The sequence below is a fragment of the Eretmochelys imbricata genome, chromosome 10, assembly GCF_965152235.1.
Source record: "Eretmochelys imbricata isolate rEreImb1 chromosome 10, rEreImb1.hap1, whole genome shotgun sequence".
NCBI classification, from domain to species: Eukaryota; Metazoa; Chordata; order Testudines; family Cheloniidae; genus Eretmochelys; species Eretmochelys imbricata.
Window position 1 is genome coordinate 44876881 of NC_135581.1, and position 18454 is coordinate 44895334.

The window sequence follows — 18454 nt, forward strand, 5'->3', positions numbered from 1 at the left end:
ACCCTTTCTCTCTTTGTTTTTTCCATCCTTGTCTCCTTACTCTAGAGCACAGGTTCTCAAAGCATAGGGCATGACCCCTTGGGACAAGTGGAGGGAGCAAGATGAAGTTATCGGGTGCATGAGGACCTGACAGAGCAGCACTGAAGGCTCAAGGTCAAGAGGGGGCTCTGTCAGACAGGGGAAATGGACGGAGTTGTGTGGGTGGTCTTGGCTATCAGACTCCTTGCCCATCTCACTCCCGCTCTGCCCCAGCTGCAGCAACTTCCAACTGGTACATACCCTCCTCTGCTTGGAAGGGGGTGAGAATTCTGCAAGAGTAGCACTGAAGGCTACACACTGAGTACTGATATCCCTGCTGCACACAGCCCCCTCCTGACCCTGCCCTTCAGTGTGGCCACAGGACACAGAGCCCCATCTACAGCCTATGCGGGGGAAACAGACAGGGCCGGATGTAGGAGAGTGGCCAGAACTCTGGGGGTGCAGCCTTCAAGTACCCAGCTGGCCCTGGCCTTTCAGCTCAGCCCTGTTTGCTGCCCCTACATGGGGGAGGTGGCAGCACAACTGGGGGAGAGCCAGGTCCCAGCAGCTGAGACTGCTCTACCCCTGCAGGGAGCAGAAGGCATCCTCAACTACCACATGGTCAGTACCCCACCCCAACAGGAACCAGGCACCCTGGCCCCGCCCTGTTTCTTCATAAGAGGAGGAAATGTATGAGACATGAATCTCTGAAGGGGGTCTCAGCAAAAAGTTTGAAATCTCTGCTCCTGAGAATAACCCAAGACTGATGGAGGGAGAAACTGGGGAGCCAGCTGCTGTTTCTGTGAGAGGCAGGAAACAATTAAGAGCACCTGCCTGTAGAAAAACAAAAGAGAACTGAACATGAAAGTCCTGGGTCTGCATAGGTGGCACCTGCCCAGCTGACCACTAAGGACACACCCCAATGGCTGCACTGGCAAAAGTGACACCAGGATACTAATAAAGAAAACTGCATTCAAGGCACATTTCATCTGGGTCTGATCCTGCAGTTTAATTGTATTTGAGAATTCACTTAGATAGAAGTCCAAGTAAATTCAATCTGCACAGTAAGCTTTGATTCCACCCCTCCCCCCCAAAGATAATTTCTTGGGGGAAATGGCAAAAAGAGCAGGGGAGGAGGTCTAAGGTTGACAAAAAAGTCCTTTGCTGATTTGATCATGAGGCTCAGAACAAGGTTTGCCACAGACTTCTTCGCATATTAATGGAAACCATGCCGACATACCACTTTATTCCACCCCCACATTCGCCTTCATACATTTCTTGTAGGTCAATTTAAAAGAATTAAGTCTTGTTCAGCTAAATGTCTGATGGCTGTTGCTAGTGGAAACAAAGTACGACAATCTGTGAGACTTGAACAACCAACAGCAATGAGTTATGTAAGAGCAGACTGAGTAAGCGAGGGCAATTCACCAGTTTTTCCTTATGATCCGAGACCAAAGGTGAAAGTAAGCCTGTATGGTCTGGTACGGCATACCGGCAAGGGCTGGTACACAGCTGACTGTACCAACAGGGGGCAGCTTCCCCAGGTCAGTAATTCAAAAGGGCCCCAGGCTCCCAGCAGCAGCTGGAACCCCAGGCTCTTTAAATCACCGCCAGAGCCTCGGGGCTCCCGGCCGCCACCACAGCTACCGCTACAATGGGGCTCTGTCAGTGAATTAAAGGGCCTGAGTTTCCCAGCCGCTGCTACTGCGGCGAGCCCCGGGCCCTTTAAATCGCCGATGGTGTCCTGGAGTAGCAGCATGGCTGGGAGCCCCAGGGCTCCGGCAGTGATTTAAAAAGCCCAGAGATTTAAAGGCCATGTCCCTTCTGGTTGAGCCCCCCAAAACCCTTTGCTCAGGACCCCGGCCCTGCATACTGGTAAGTCCCTTAAGTTACTTTCACCCCTGTCCTAGACATGTTACATGAAGTCATGTGTCTTTTATATTCTAAACCAGCAAATAAATGGTTAATTGAGTAAGTCATACAAGTTAATTACAATTCTGGGTGCTTACTCTGTTATCCTAGAAATACATGAAAACAGACAAGATGATGTTCTATTGTAACTAGTATTCTAGCTAGCATCTATTAAATTTGAAAGGTGTGCTAAGGACAAAGGATTAACTGTACTGTTTAAAAATTATATAGCATTCTCTGTTCAGCTGCTAGACAGCTCTATGGTTAGTACACATTAACATTAGCTGAAGAACAGCAAAGAATGTGACCTTTATAGTTCATTTCTGATTTATTAAGATAGCGTCAGAGTCCCCCACACCTTGCAGAAGAAATTTTCTGATACAGAAAAACACACTGCTCATGCCACTGCCCTCTTTTAGCTGAAGGTCTTTGCTTATGTTTTGGGACATAACCAACCAGGTCACCCAGAGGCTGAAGCCATGCTGCCCTCAACTAAACTCCCTCCTTGAAGACAGGAAAGGTTCAAGGTTGAGCTATAGCTCCAGTGATATAATCAGGCCTTCCAGGAAGAAGAGGAAAGTTAGAACTAGCTATTTGTAACAAACATCAAGCAGAAAACTTGAATAGGGTACTTGGATGCTATCTTTACATCACAAAGGTGAAGAAAAATCCAGAACTACTTCCTTTGATTTTCTTAACAATAATTGCAAAGAGGATGTTTTCTAATTTGTTAAAACACATTGTGCCAGCTTAGTATACCAAGACTCCATCCCACACAAGGTATTTTGGATGGGATCATCCTCTTCCAGTGACAATACAGGGACAATTGCATGCCCGATTTACGCTACCATAGAACTCCAACTTGAATTTTTCCTTGTAGTATTCTTTATCCAACACCTTGAAATACTACTGTTTACAGGTTTTAATTTATTACTTTAGAGCAGAGCCCTGCAACTGGGATCCCACAGAACCTGCTGCCATAATAGCAGGAGCAGGTAAAAATGTGCTTTGTTGTGAGTGGGATTCAGTGGACAAAGTAAAAAAAAAAATTTAAAAAAAACAGACTGGTAATCTGCAGGAGAACAATCTCTGGTCAGTTGGTCATAAATAGAATTTCAGCAAAGTAAAGCAAGTTTTTCTTATTTAAATAAAGGTTTTAATACTTAAATTTAAGCAAGGGGTAAAAAGATTTGATGTCTATTATAACAGGAGTTAAAGTATTTGTAACATGGCTTAAGCAAGATTTGCTTTATTGTTTTATTCTAAAAATTGCAAGGTGGATAAAAAATGATTTAAAAAAATCAGATTTTTTAATTTAAAACTGATTTTTTCATAAAATGCTTTTTGAGGAAAACACCTATCTAAAGATAAATTTTAATTACAACATCTTTTAGCTATAATGTACCTCATCATGGAATAGGGATTATAATTTCTGATTCTGTAGTATGAGACAATATATTCATGTAATGTTTAAGAAAAGTTTTTTAAATGAGTTCCAATACTTCACGGACTCAATCTTATCGGGTTCCAGGGGCTTCTGTACAAATTATTTAGGTTAATCTTTCTATCAACTCAGTAGGAATCAGTGCTCAGTCTAGAAGATACCATCAGAGATGCTTAGTTTCGCAGTTCTCAAATTGTGGATTTGTGTCTCCAGAGATAACATGCTTGTTAACAGCAAAAATGTTTTTAAATAAATGAATAAATAAATAAATAGAGGTGCGAAATAACAGACCTCAACCCTATTGTCCCTCTGAAAATTTGTGTACACAGAGTCAAACCCTTACCTCTCTTGCTCTCTAAAAATGAAAAGTTTCAAAAAGTTCAATGAATAGAAGATTCTTGGGGGCAGAATAGATCTGGACAACAAGAAGAAGTCTGGAGATAAATGTGAGAAGGGAGGGGCAGGCAGTGGAAACAAAAGTGAAACTGTTTGAGCAGCATATTCCAGAAGTCTTGAGGTCTTTCTGAGTGTAGCCTTCATTGATTTGAGATCTACCACACCATTCTCTCGCTAGAAGGGAAAACCTATAATGGCAGCAGGCCATAAAAGAGACCCAGTTTGGGAACATTTTAATGAAGTTCCTCTACCAGTGGGTAAGACAGGCATGCATGCAAAATGCAAACAATTCAACAAAGAAATACAAGGCCTGGTTTCCCAAATGAAATATCATAAGAAGTGTTCCTTCGCAGGAGGAAGCTGCTTTGACGATGAAGGGAACATGTCTGAACAAGCAGGATCTCTCTTCGGGTTGGTAAATGTTTTTAGTTCATACTTCTTAAGGACAGCCTGTCTTCCTTCTGGACTATTCTTGAATTCTCATGTTTGAGCGAAAAATATAGTTGTTACTCTATGGTACTATCATTTCCAATGCAGTTGTGATGAAAAAATAAATAGCTGAAGTTGGCAGATCTTCCTTTTACAATTTCATCTTTAAAGTAGTACTGAATGTCAGTGAATGCAATGACTAATACTAAATGAACAGTATGGTAATAACTAACTGCATTGACTTATTTTGTTTAGGAGAATCTATCCTCAACATACAGGATTCTGAAGATTATCCACCTTCAAGATCACCATCATTTCCTATAGTTTCAGAGTTATCTGCCAATGACATGTGTTTCAGTCGTATCATGTATGTCACATAGCCACAGCATATCACCTGTAGCAAAAAGAAAATAAAAATCTGCATCATCCAGAGACAACCATAGATAAGTTTGTGATAAGAACCAGCAGATTACAAAAAGAGGTAATTGAGAAAAAATTGCCCGGTTTGTTTATGCAACAAACTCTCCTTTCTGTATGACTGAGAACGCACACTCCATTAACATGGTTCAGTCATTAAGACCAGGATACAGTCCACCCAACAGAGCAGATGTCACAGGCAAATTGCTGGATAAAGTGTATGAAAGAGAAATTGAGCAGTGTTCAAAAGGTCTAGAGGGTGAAATTGTTAACCTGAGTCTTGATGAGTGGAGCAATGTCCACAATGATCCTGTTGTATGTGCTTAAGTGACAACAGAAGAAGGGAATGTCTTCCTTACAGAAACAACTGATATGTCAGGAAATGCACACACAGCAGAATACTTACAAGTAGCAGCAGTAAAAGCTATAACAAACTGTGGGGAAAAATTTCAAATGTCTAGTACGTAACTTGGTCACAGATAATGCTGAAAATTTATCCAAGATGAGATAAAATTATTTTGAAGAGAGTCCCAAGCTAACAACATACGGTTCCGGTGCTCATTTGATGCACCTCCTAGCCAAAGACTTCAGTGTTCCAGAAATAAAAGCTCACGTTGTTAAAATTGCAGAATACTTCCGTAACAACCACTTTGCAGCAGCTGCTCTGAAAAAAGTGGGAGGAACCAAGCTAACTCTCCCACAAGACGTGCGATGAAACTCAGTAGTGGACAGTTTTGAGCACTATATCAACAACTGGCCTAATCAGATGACAGTTTGTGAACAAAATTGTGAAAAAATACATGGCACTGTAACAGCCAAAGTTCTCAACAGTGGGCTTAAGAGAAATGTTGAACACATGCTGAATACCCTGAAGCCTATTTCTGTAGCCTTGAACAAAATGCAGGGAAACAGCTGTTTTATTGCTAATGCTGTTGAAATTTGGAAGGAACTGAGTTAGATCTTAAAAAGAGAAATATGCAATGACAGAGTTAAATTACAAGCATTAAAAAAAACAAATGGGACAAGCACTATCTCCAGCTCATTTTCTTGCAAACATTCTCAATACTCAGTACAAGGGTCAAACTGCTGAAGAAGAGGAGTTGGCTATGACATGGACATCCAGCAATCATCCCTCCATAACACCAACTATAATAAACTTCAGAGCTAAGGGTGAACCATTCAAGAAATACGTGTTTGCTGATGACGTTTTAAAGGAAGTCACAGCAGTGAATTGGTGGAAGTCACTTAAGCACCTGGATTCAGAGACTGTTGAAGTGATCATCTCACTTTTAACAGTAGCTTCTTCTGTGGGTGTAGAAAGAATATTTTCTTCCTTTGGACTAATTCATTCTAAATTGAGAAATCGTTTGGGACTTGAAAAAGCAGGAAAGCTTGTTCTTCTTTTCCAGATTATGAACAAACAGGAAAGTGAAGGTGAAGATGACTGAGTTAGCTGCACAAGCCAATATTTTTAAGTTTCTCATGTTGACTTGGCTGACACAATCTATTTAATTTTTTTTTTAATATTTGATTTAACTATTTTAGTTAACAATTTTTAACAAAAACAAACCTGATTTTAAAAAACTTGAATGTTTAACTAAATTCAAAAATTCATATGATTGTTGTTAAATTATATGTTTGCTGTTGAAGAAAAAAATACAGAATACATAACATTGTTTTAGTTAAATGAAACAATTTAAAATGTCTGACTGGTGATCTCCTCCTCCTAATACAGCATGGCAAGAAAATCCTCCAAATATTAACGAGTAACCTGTTGAATTGGAAATAGTTCACCTCCCAGTGACTTCATAAATATCTGCTTCAATTACCTTTGGTAAATGAGATAACCAAACAATCATTCATTTTCTTATATAGCTGTAAAACTAATCTGAAAAGTTTTCAAAATAAATCCCTTCAAAAATGTGTTGTGTGTACCTTCTATAAATGAAACCTACATCTATCTCTGAGGCATGAAGGATATGTATTAAGGTTATAACAACCAACAAGAATGCACTTATGTAGAAAAAGCCGCTCTGGGCAGGGGGCTGGGAGCACCCCCACGACCCTAGCCCACACCCCCAGCCCTCTGCCCTGACCCCTGCACCCCCCCATGATCCCAGCCTCCTGCCCTGAACCCTGCATCCCCCCACGACCCCAGCCCTGACTCCAGCAACCCCCCACGCTCTGACTCCTGCACCCCACACATACCCAGCCCCCTGCCCTGACTCCTGCACCCTCCACACATGCCCAGCCCCCTGCCCTGACTCCTGCACCCTCCACACATGCCCAGCCCCACCACATCCCATGTTGTGACTCTTGCACCCCCCACATTCTCACCCTCACCCCAGCCCCAAACAGGAGCTCCTGCACCCCCCCCACATTCCTACCTGCACCCCCTCGCACCAAATGGGAGCGGCCCAGGTAAGTACTTCACACCCAAACCTCCTGCCTCAACCCTGAGCCCCCTCCCACATTCTAGCTCCTGGCCAGACCCTGAACCCCAACCCCCAGCCTGCTCCTTCACCTCCAACTGTGCTCAGTGCGGGGGGCGAGGGGGAAGAGTGGGCTAGAACCAGTGGTGAGCTGGAGCCAGTTCCCACTGGTTCACTAGAACCGGTTAAATTTAGAAGCCCTTTTAGAACCGCTTGTTCTGAGAGGGACAACCGGTTCTAAAAGGGCTTCTAAATTTAACTGGCCAAAAGTGGCACCTTAGGCGCAGACTCCATGGGTGCTCCATCCCTGGAGCGCCCAAGGGGAAAATTTGGTGGGTGCAGAGCACCCACCAGCATCTCCCTGCCCCACCCCACCCCCAGCTCACCTCCGCTCCGCCTCCTCCCCTGAATGCACCGCCCCGCTCTGCTTCACCACCCCGCCCAGGCTTCCCACGAATCAGCTGTTCATGCGGGAAGCCGAGGTGGGGTGAGAAGCAGGCGGCGGCTTCGCACTCAGGCCCAGGGAGGCGGAGGTGAGCTGGGGGGTGTGAGGAGAGCCGCCCGCATCGCAGCAGGTAACCTGGGAGGGGGAGCGGCCCAGGGGAACCACTCCTCGCCCCAGCTCACCTTCCCCACCCTAACCCGGAGTGTGAAGCCACCGCCTGCTTCTCAGCCCTCCCAGGCTTCCCACCAAACAGCTGATTTGCGGGAAGCCCAGGGGGGAGGGGCAGAGAAGCAGAGCAGAGTGGTGTATTCAGGGGTGGATGCGGAGGTGAGCTGGGGCCGGGCACGGAGCCGGGAGATGCCGGTGGGTGCTCTGCCTAAGGCGGCACTTTTGATGTGATCAGCAGGGGGGAGTGGCCGTTCCCCCTGCTCCCCCACTAGCTACGCTCCCACCCCTAGGAGCCAGAGGGACCTGCCAGATGCTTCCTGGGAGCTGCCCCAGGTAAGCACCTCTGGGACTCCCCACCTTGCCCCCCGGCAGGTCCCTCTGGCTCTTAGGGGTGGGGTGGGCACCCACTACAGTGGCCCACGAGACCCTCCTGCCCGGTTCTGGGGGCAGTCAGGGGAGGGGGGTGAATGGGAGAGGAGTCCCGGGGGGCAGGGGTGTGCAACGACCCCTTCGTGGGGTGAAGAGGGAACCAGTTAAGATTTTGGCAGCTCATCACTGGCTACAACCAGGGAGAAGGTAGGTACCTATGTGGGCAGGGATGGGATCCCAGACCGGCAGCAGGCTGAGCGGGGCCGGCAGCTGGGACCCTCACTGGCAGGAACTGGCAGACGGAACCCCAGGGGCAGGGAAATTTCTCTGAGCTTCACACAGCAGTTTCTTTGCTCTTGGTGTGTCTGTAGGAGAGGAAGCATTGAAAGAAAGAGGGAGCAGGGAGAGAAGTTATAGCAGAGAATACAGTACTTGGAGCAGGGTCTAGGAAGGGACCTAGATCTGTAGGTGATGAATGCAGTGGGATTGGGATTGAACCAGCAGGACCTTTTAGGATACGAAGGGAAAGAAAAAAAAGTGACAAACCACACAGAGAGGTGGACTCTTGAATGAATCCATATTCACCATTACAAGAACAAAGGTGGCAGCCTCCACAAAGCCCCGTAGAGGTGTTCTCCACAAATTCTGTGCAATAAATATTTAATAAGAGGGTATTTGCCAGGTAGCAAGTGGGACCTACGCTATGGATTGTTCTTTTTCTTGCGACCTGGCAGCATTACGCCTGGCGGTGGTCTGACTACATAATACGGGGCACCATGGTAACATTCAAATAGATATTCTAACTTTATGCTTGGATAGTCTTGTCACAGACAGTTTATGGGTGATCTAAACTTTATCTTTGGCTGGACTGCCAGTGCCTCAGTCTACAAAGCAGTCAGAACTTTCACATTGTGGTCAAGCAGTCAAAGCCTGAGAAAGCAGAAATGACAATAGGAGGTAGGCGGGAGGCTGAATGACATGAGTAGACAGATTGACAGGATACCTCAGAACAACAGGGAATTGAGAGAGATTTCGGAAGACAAAGGGGGAGGAAAATAAGAAAGACTGCAGACAACATTGTAAAGGAGGAGGAAGGGGTCAAAGAGTGAAAGAAAAGGGAACCCACACAGTGCAAGAAATGAAATACATAATCTATGGTAAGAACGAACACAAAAACAGTGAAGTGAGGTCAAACCAGGAAGCAAAAGATATGAAAAGCACAAGTTACATTCTAAGAGATTAGATAAATGGCTGACAGTAACACTGCCAGTTAAGTACAACTGTTATCATTTCCATTTGCAGAAGAGTGGTGCTGCAAGTATTTTTCACCCTGGCTTGCTGGTTTACTATCAGCCTGAACTGTTCTCAAGTCCTGCTTGCAGCATTCCTGCACACATCCTTAGTAGTTCAAAAACTACTTAGTTTTAAACTTAGTAGTTTTAAAAACCCAGCAATGCCAACTTTATAGGCAACGTAAATAACTCGGTGCATGCACAACCAATCAAATGCACAACACACAGATTGTTCAGAATGTAACAGCAACTCAGTGCTTGCTGAGTCAATAATACTAATTATTATTAGAAAATTAAAGATGAAGCTTCTAACCAGCAACTACACAACCACCTCTGACACAGGAGATTTTCTATAGAAAAACTGTAGTCAAAAGGAAAGGGGAAGATTCTCAGTCTGAATCTCTGCCTCAAAATGACAGGTTTCAGAGTAACAGCAGTGTTAGTCTGTATTCGCAAAAAGAAAAGGAGTACTTGTGGCACCTTAGAGACTAACCAATTTATTTGAGCATGAGCTTTTGTGAGCTACAGCTCACTTCATCGGGCATGAAGTGAGCTGTAGCTCACGAAAGCTCATGCTCAAATAAATTGGTTAGTCTCTAAGGTGCCACAAGTACTCCTTTTCTTTTTGCCTCAAAATGAAATTCTTAACAGAGGCCTTGATGGTCCTCCAAAAACCTCTACCCAGAAGCAAGAATTTTGTTTTACCTGCACTGAAAGTGAGGTTGCGTCAGTACAATCTGCTATTGTTCCAACCAGTCCACCAGAGCAGAGAATGAATTTGCACGGTACATCCATGCAGTGACAATAACCATATCAGTAACACAACGAGTGAACAGGCAGTATTAGAGAAAAGAAGAAGGACAGAACCAGAAACAAAAGGCAATACCTATGCTAAAAGAAAACCCCTTTATAATCAGAAAGATTTTTTAAAACAGTTCTTGCCTCTAACATCCTATTTTTGTTTCCTTGTTGGCACAGACCAAGCTTAGCTATGTAGAACATAGCTTTGTAAGAAAGCCCATCTGCTAGGCATGGTCTACACCAGCCAGAGAAGGAGAGATGAAACTGTTAGCACCTTTCTGGGAAGAACTATACAGAAACAGCACTGGACAGCACTACTGGTTAATGTAGACTGGTCAGGAAAACAAACACAAGGAAACAAACAATAGAATAAAAGGTGAAATCAGTGGATACATGAGAGGGAAAGAAAGAATTAAGGAAAATGGGGAACAGGAAGGGAGAACAGATAAAAATCACGAATTAAAAAAAACTATGCAAATGTTCTTGTATATCCTTTACAGACATTTCCTACTCCCATCCATAGATATTTGCTGAATGTGAACTATAAGGAAAAAAAGAGTACTTGTGGCACCTTAGGGACCAACAAATTTATTTGAGCATAAGCTTTCAAGAACTACAGCTCACTTCATCGTACTGTATTTTCCACTGCATGCGTCCGATGAAGTGAGCTGTAGCTCATGAAAGCTTATGCTCAAATAAATTTGTTAGTCTCTAAGGTGCCACAAGTCCTCCTTTTCTTTTTGTGGATACAGACTAACACGGCTGCTACTCTGAAACCTGTCACATAGGGAAAAAGGGAACTAGAGTAGAAGGAGAACTGCAAATTTTTATTTTTTTGAAGAGTGAAATGTATAGTTATACACTAAGGCATTGAATATAGCAACGGTACTCACCCTAACAGATTCTAACCTTACCTATTGTTTTAGGTCCCCTGAAGTCACAGCATACGCTAGGCCATCAAAGCAGAACAGGAGCCATAACTGTGGGAGTTCTAGAACCAAGAAAGATAGCGGACCATGACTTCAGGGAACCCAGACCACCAAACAATAAATTTAGAAAAAAGTGAATTCCCTCTTTAGCCTGTTTAAAGCACTCAGCACATAATTTTATATTTCATGTAGGGTCAGATGCCATTTCTAAATAGAAGAATGATGAAATACCCATTTATTTAGGTGATGCGGGATCAAGCCCTTAAAGAAAAAGTGGTAGGTCACTTTTAAATCTTCACAGTATTATTCTGTGCGTGTACTATAAAGTTACAGCTGAGCTAAATGTAAAAGTTCTGTCCCACAGAAAATTCTAATATTTCAACATTTCTTTCATCCTAAATGAGGACAAAGTTGAAATATCAAAATTTTCTAAATATATTGATTTGGAAATGACAAAATTTTTGATTGCAACAAAAAACTGACATCCCAAAATAGAAGCGTTCCCTTTTGATTTATTGAACTGCATTTTCCCATTGTAACACACCGCTTCATAAGAATTGTGGTTTGGGAGCCTGATGTCCCCCACTCTCCTCTATGAGTGAGATTTCCTGGTTGGACTACATATCCCATGATACACCAAACAGCTTGGTCAGAGGAGTCTCTGCACTGAATTATGGGAGATGTAGTCCTCCAGCCCATACCAGCAAACAGGGGCCTGAACTACAGCTCCCATGAGGCAACATACCACAATCAGGAAATAGAGTTTAATGAGGCACTGTTTTGAAACAAAATGTTTCATATCAGTTCAACAAAATAAAAAAAAACTTCAATTCAGGTCAAACTGAGAAAAATGAAAAAATATTTTATTTTCCATCAGAATGGCATTCAAATGGAAAATTCAATTTCCAACCAGCTCTAGAAATGAAAGTTTACGGGAAAGCTTAAGGATAAACCTGATTTGTTTTTTCAATAGGACATCTTTTTAAAATTCTGCAGGATTTTATTGTAAAATTATTTACTGTTTAACGTCTGCAGATATTCCCTCATGTTAAAAAATATTTTAAAAAGTGTTTATGTAGTTAGCCCAGAATAAAATCTTATACATGCCCCTGATGTCATCCAACCATAACTCCCCCACCAATGATCCAGAAAGCAAAATTTAGAAACATTCCTAGGAAAATCTGAGAAATTTTGTTTAATTTTTAGACAGACCTTTGTTGAAAAATTATTCACCACCAAATTTTGAATCTGACTCCTTGGTGCAGAAGACAGAAGGCTTTATTTTTCTAAGGCCCCAGATTATCTTTATGTAGCAATATTTTACATACTGTACATAACAAACCTGCTCGAGATAGATGAGTAGGAAGAAGTTGGGCAGCCGGATATATTTTGCCAAATGCTCGAGTTCTTTCAAACAAAATTTTAGAATAACTCTACGTAGCCATTCCCACGTCTACTAAAACTAGGCCATTTAATCTGATGCGAAATACGAAAGAGACTGAAGACCACCTCACTTATAACACACATTCTTTATCAGCCTATGATTATAAAGTTCATGGAATACTTATAAATCTTTCTGTAGTATTTACAATCCTTCCCAGTCCCCATGTGTGTACAAAATTTTTATGGAATAGAGATTTGTTTTGACAACATGGATCCTAATAGCACTCCAGGTAAAAAAAAAGAGTAAGCGCAGGGCAGGGGAGAGAAGAAGAGAGAGAAAACAAGTCATTTATGGTATACACAAAGTATGAACAAATAATTAGGATAGGCCATATTCAACATTAAATGGAACAATACTGTGGGGAAAAGCTAGGAAACAAAGATTCTCTTATGCCTGATCTAAAAGAACCCTTAATACAGACTTCTTCATACAGTCAAATTTTATTAAAGGGATGTTTTTGGCAAACAAGTTGCCTCAGTTCACTAAATATCTCGAATAGAAGTTGATATTTTCATACCTTACAGTGCAGAGACTAAAGGAAAGAATGCAAAATGCTTACAGTTTAGAGGTTCATTTATAACTTGCTGTAAATTAAATGAGACTGATCTATTGTATTTGTGATTTTTGTATTATTTCAAGATATGTCTAATCATTTCTGTCAAGCGCTATTAGAATTAATGGGTTTTAGTCAGAACTTTTGTAAACTGCATTTATAGAATGCCTCAGGAATGGCTAATGAAACATTAAAAACTGGAAGTGCAGCAAGGTAAAAGATTTCTCAATACACCCCTCTTCACAAGCCCAGCAATGGACCAGTCTCCACAGCATTCAGCTGAAATGAATGAATTATTGAAATGAAACGAGCCAATGAATTATTTCAATAATTGAGTTCCGTACGTCAGGCATAAAACAATTTCCAGTAACAGACCTTTCAACCTAATATATTGTAGACAGCAAGAGTCCCAAACCCCATGTACTTTGTTTGTTCACTTTGTAGCACAGTGTCCCAGTCTCATGGAAACCATGTGAAATACAGACACTAAAATCAATGCCCTCCACAACAGGAAAACAGGGTGCCAGGTGCCATTACATTTCAAACTGGCTTTTATATGTATAAAAGGGAAGTAAGCATCTTAATTCTACAGATGCAGAAATTGACTACAGAGAGTGAAAGGCCTTGCCCAAGACCACACAGCAAGTCACAGGCAGAGTCAGGATCAGAATCCAGGAACACCTCAGTCAATCCTGTCCAGGGCAGAAAGTGGCAAAAATGTTTTTTCTGTTGTGAATGGCAGTGACGGAGACTCTGAACAGGGGGCCAGCTCAGAGTGCACTAAATTTCAAACTCATTTTCATAAGTATAAAATATATGAAGATTTGAGAAGGAAGGAATGTAAATATAGAGAATTTGGAGCAGCCACAAGTTCAGCAAACACCTTTTGGGACAAGAGATTAAAGCCCTCCTTTGGTGATTCTTGCATCACTTCACTTGGTTAGAAGATCTACTTGTGACCTTCACTTTTTATGTTCACAATATCTCAAAATGGAAAGTTGCCATCTAAAAGCAGCTTTTTTGTTTAAGATTAAGGGCTTGAGCATTCAAGTTGGCTCCTTTGGCTCTTTACCAACTAGTTTGATGGCATTGAAGATGCTTTGTCAGCTGCTAGTAAAAAAAAAAAAGCAACACTGAAAATTTAATGTTTAGATTCTAGCAGCAGTTCTGTCCCTATTACATTTTTATACAGCACGAAGCCAAAAGGATAAGTCAGCTTTTGAGCATACTCCACACCATTTTGATGAGTGCAGAATCTATTACCGTCCTGAAGACATCCATGAAATGAAAGGTTTGGCTTATCATTAGGCTATTAGCATCTAACCAGTTTCCACCTCACTTCTGAAAAAGAAGATTCATGCCAAAGAATTAAGAAATGGCCTTCCGGACTGTAATTCTTTACGTACAGCCAGTTCTGAGTTAACTGGATATGCCTTTTTTGGTCTCCAAGGTCTCTTTTTTGGTCTCTTTACTATTGCGAAGTAAAAACTGAGGAATGGGAGTGCCTGAGGACACAAATAAGAAGTAGTGAACAGTTATTTCAAATTCTTGTTTTCTTAAGAGGCTGCATACAGTTTCAGTCTTTGTAATATCAAGTTGTGTCTTCCATGTGAGAACATGGATTTGTTAAACTTCTAAATTCATTAAGAATTCAGTGCTTTTTATTTTAAAATCTGTTACCTGTTAATGGCTTGATATTTTCATAAGCAAATCGGTAATGGAAAGAGTCATTGTAATTGAGCTTTAGAGGCCATTAGTGGTCTAATACATTTACCGTTTGTGCCATACCTTGAATACCATCTCTTTAAGAGAAAGTGGTGCAATGATACAGAAGTATGAAGAATATTTTCTCTGGGTTTTCAGATAAAAGATTCACTAAGGATTTAATATTTTTGTAGTGACCAGTCTTCTATGCTCCTCAGAGTTATCTGCTAGTGTCAAACCTATGCCCTCTCTGGGCTTATTATGATAAATATAAATGTGAACTAAAAGGCATTAGAAATTTAACGGATTCAGACACTTATTTTTGGTTTTAAAACTACTACACTTGCCTTGTTTGCACTATTCTTCCAGATTAATATTGTCCAGATGCTTATTTCTGCTCCAAATCCTTTACGACTGGTTTTCAACCTGTGGTCCACAGACCCCTTGGGGTCCGCAAACTATCTCTAAGACTTCCTAAGGGGTCTGCACCTCTATCTGAATTTTTTTAGGGGTCCGCAAATGAGAAGTATTGAAAACCACTGTTTTACAACACTCAGCATTGCAAAAATATCGGAATTCCCTTGGCACAGCCATCTCCTGTGCCAACTGCTCCACCTCAGCACAGGAGCATATCACTGCCCCCACCTTTGTGCCCAGCAGAGTTTGGTCCCAAGTCTACTATAAAAAAAAGAGCTCAATTTGGCAATGTTTAGAATTTTGACTAGGCTCCTCCAAAAACAATGGAAGAGGTCAAAATCCTCAAAGATTTTCAAATTTACACTTTACTAAACACTGCACTCCCAAATGTTTTGGATCAAGCAGTTTTGTACTGAAGATTGAAAAAAAAAATACACTCTATAAATCATTTGCTAGTAATATGTAGGAAAAGTCTCTTTTCAGGGCCACTTAATACAGTTTACAACAATAATTTGGCACAGTACCTGGAATGTGTCACTATTCCATATCCAATATACGATCACAGTAAAGCCCTATCTAGGCTAAGAAAATAGGTAGCATTTTTTTTACATTAATATGTTTTAAAAGCCACTAGCATAGAGCTCCATAACTTAAAACACCTTCGCTGATTATGGTCAACACTGGTGGGAGCAGAAGGGTGACAGATTAACAAACTAATCTATTAAACCTAGTGTTCACTAGTGGTTTTTTAAAACATGCTAGCCAACACTTAAAAAAAAAATCATAAATTTGCCTAGTCTAGGCAAAGCTACTAAAGCAAGATGAAGCAACACTTCAATAGTACAAGAGAGCATCAGGGACTTCTTTGCGGGGGGGGGGGGGGGGGGAGGGAGAGGGGCGTGGAGTGCCATTATAGGAGTCTGTTTCAAATTTAAGGTATCAAAGAATCCAATTCCTAACTCTTCTAAAGTGCATCTCAGTATAATTAGCACATTTACCTCCAAATGGTTTCAAAGGCAAGGACAGCAGTGAGACAGTCGTCATTTACTAAAGCAGAGTAAGTTTCTTACAGAATATTCTCTATCTAGATACCACAGTTTCCAATCACATGGTAATCCTGAAAGCAAAGAATCATAGAATCATAGACTATCAGGGTTGGAAGGGACCCCTGAAGGTCATCTAGTCCAACCCCCTGCTCGAAGCAGGACCAATTCCCAGTTAAATCATCCCAGCCAGGGCTTTGTCAAGCCTGACCTTAAAAACCTCTAAGGAAGGAGATTCTACCACCTCCCTAGGTAACGCATTCCAGTGTTTCACCACCCTCTTAGTGAAAAAGTTTTTCCTAATATCCAATCTAAACCTCCCCCACTGCAACTTGAGACCATTACTCCTCGTTCTGTCATCTGCTACCATTGAGAACAGTCTAGAGCCATCCTCTTTGGAACCCCCTTTCAGGTAGTTGAAAGCAGCTATCAAATCCCCCCTCATTCTTCTCTTCTGTAGACTAAACAATCCCAGCTCCCTCAGCCTCTCCTCATAAGTCATGTGTTCTAGACCCCTAATCATTTTTGTTGCCCTTCGCTGGACTCTCTCCAATTTATCCACATCCTTCTTGTAGTGTGGGGCCCAAAACTGGACACAGTACTCCAGATGAGGCCTCACCAATGTCGAATAGAGGGGAACGATCACGTCCCTCGATCTGCTCGCTATGCCCCTACTTATACATCCCAAAATGCCATTGGCCTTCTTCGCAACAAGGGCACACTGCTGACTCATATCCAGCTTCTCGTCCACTGTCACCCCTAGGTCCTTTTCCGCAGAACTGCTGCCTAGCCATTCGGTCCCTAGTCTGTAGCGGTGCATTGGATTCTTCCATCCTAAGTGCAGGACCCTGCACTTATCCTTATTGAACCTCATCAGATTTCTTTTGGCCCAATCCTCCAATTTGTCTAGGTCCTTCTGTATCCTATCCCTCCCCTCCAGCGTATCTACCACTCCTCCCAGTTTAGTATCATCCGCAAATTTGCTGAGAGTGCAATCCACACCATCCTCCAGATCATTTATGACGATATTGAACAAAACCGGCCCCAGGACCGACCCTTGGGGCACTCCACTTGATACCGGCTGCCAACTAGACATGGAGCCATTGATCACTACCCGTTGAGCCCGACAATCTAGCCAGCTTTCTACCCACCTTATAGTGCATTCATCCAGCCCATACTTCCTTAACTTGCTGACAAGAATACTGTGGGAGACCGTGTCAAAAGCTTTGCTAAAGTCAAGAAACAATACATCCACTGCTTTCCCTTCATCCACAGAACCAGTAATCTCATCATAAAAGGCAATTAGACTAGTCAGGCATGACCTTCCATGCTGGCTGTTCCTGATCACTTTCCTCTCATGCAAGTGCTTCAGGATTGATTCTTTGAGGACCTGCTCCATGATTTTTCCAGGGACTGAGGTGAGGCTGACTGGCCTGTAGTTCCCTGGATCCTCCTTCTTCCCTTTTTTAAAGATTGGCACTACATTAGCCTTTTTCCAGTCATCCGGGACTTCCCCCGTTCGCCACGAGTTTTCAAAGATAATGGCCAACGGCTCTGCAATCACAGCCGCCAATTCCTTCAGCACTCTCGGATGCAACTCGTCCGGCCCCATGGACTTGTGCACGTCCAGCTTTTCTAAATAGTCCCTAACCACCTCTATCTCCACAGAGGGCTGGCCATCTCTTCCCCATTTTGTGATGCCCAGCGCAGCAGTCTGGGAGCTGACCTTGTTAGTGAAAACAGAGGCAAAAAAAAAGCATTGAGTACATTAGCTATTAGCAAAGACTATATCCATGTCTACTCTACAAACTGGTTGATGCATACAGCTGCCAAAAAAAAGTCTGTATATTATTCAAGCATGTGCCTACTTGGATCAGCGCTGCATGTGCTCACTAGGAAAACTTGTGTCAAAGCAAGGTGCTGTGCCCCCAAGGTGGATATCCCAGTGTCCATTTAACTGTGCTTTACCAATATCAATGTTGGCTGGTCAGGAAAGATTCATGACCCTCACATCTTTAAGAATAGTTGCAAGCATGGATATTCTGGTAAATTACCATCAGTGATGTTAGAGGGCTTATTCCTTCACCCACTTACTTCCCTGGTCCTTCTCGCATGAACAGAGAGCAACAATACCCAAAGTCCAAAGGTGCAAACAATTCGATGTTTATTGGGGTGAACTTCCAGCAAGCATGATTCCAGTTTCCTTCCTTAGTATCCTCCTTCCCAGCTCTGACACCACAGA

General features: G+C 42.5%; 1 protein-coding gene across 5 annotated transcripts in view; it reads right to left on the reverse strand.

The window, feature by feature from the left end:
* CSNK1G1 (casein kinase 1 gamma 1) overlaps positions 1-18454 on the reverse strand; it is a 271112-nt gene that overhangs the window by 217637 nt on the left and 35021 nt on the right. For 4 of the 5 annotated variants that reach the window (XM_077829197.1, XM_077829195.1, XM_077829193.1 and 1 more), the window contains exon 2: positions 11037-11113. The exons of the other annotated variant lie outside the window; for it this stretch is intronic. The gene's annotated coding sequence lies outside the window, so the exon portion shown is untranslated. The remainder of the gene's footprint in view (positions 1-11036; positions 11114-18454) is intronic. 5 annotated transcript variants of the gene reach the window in all.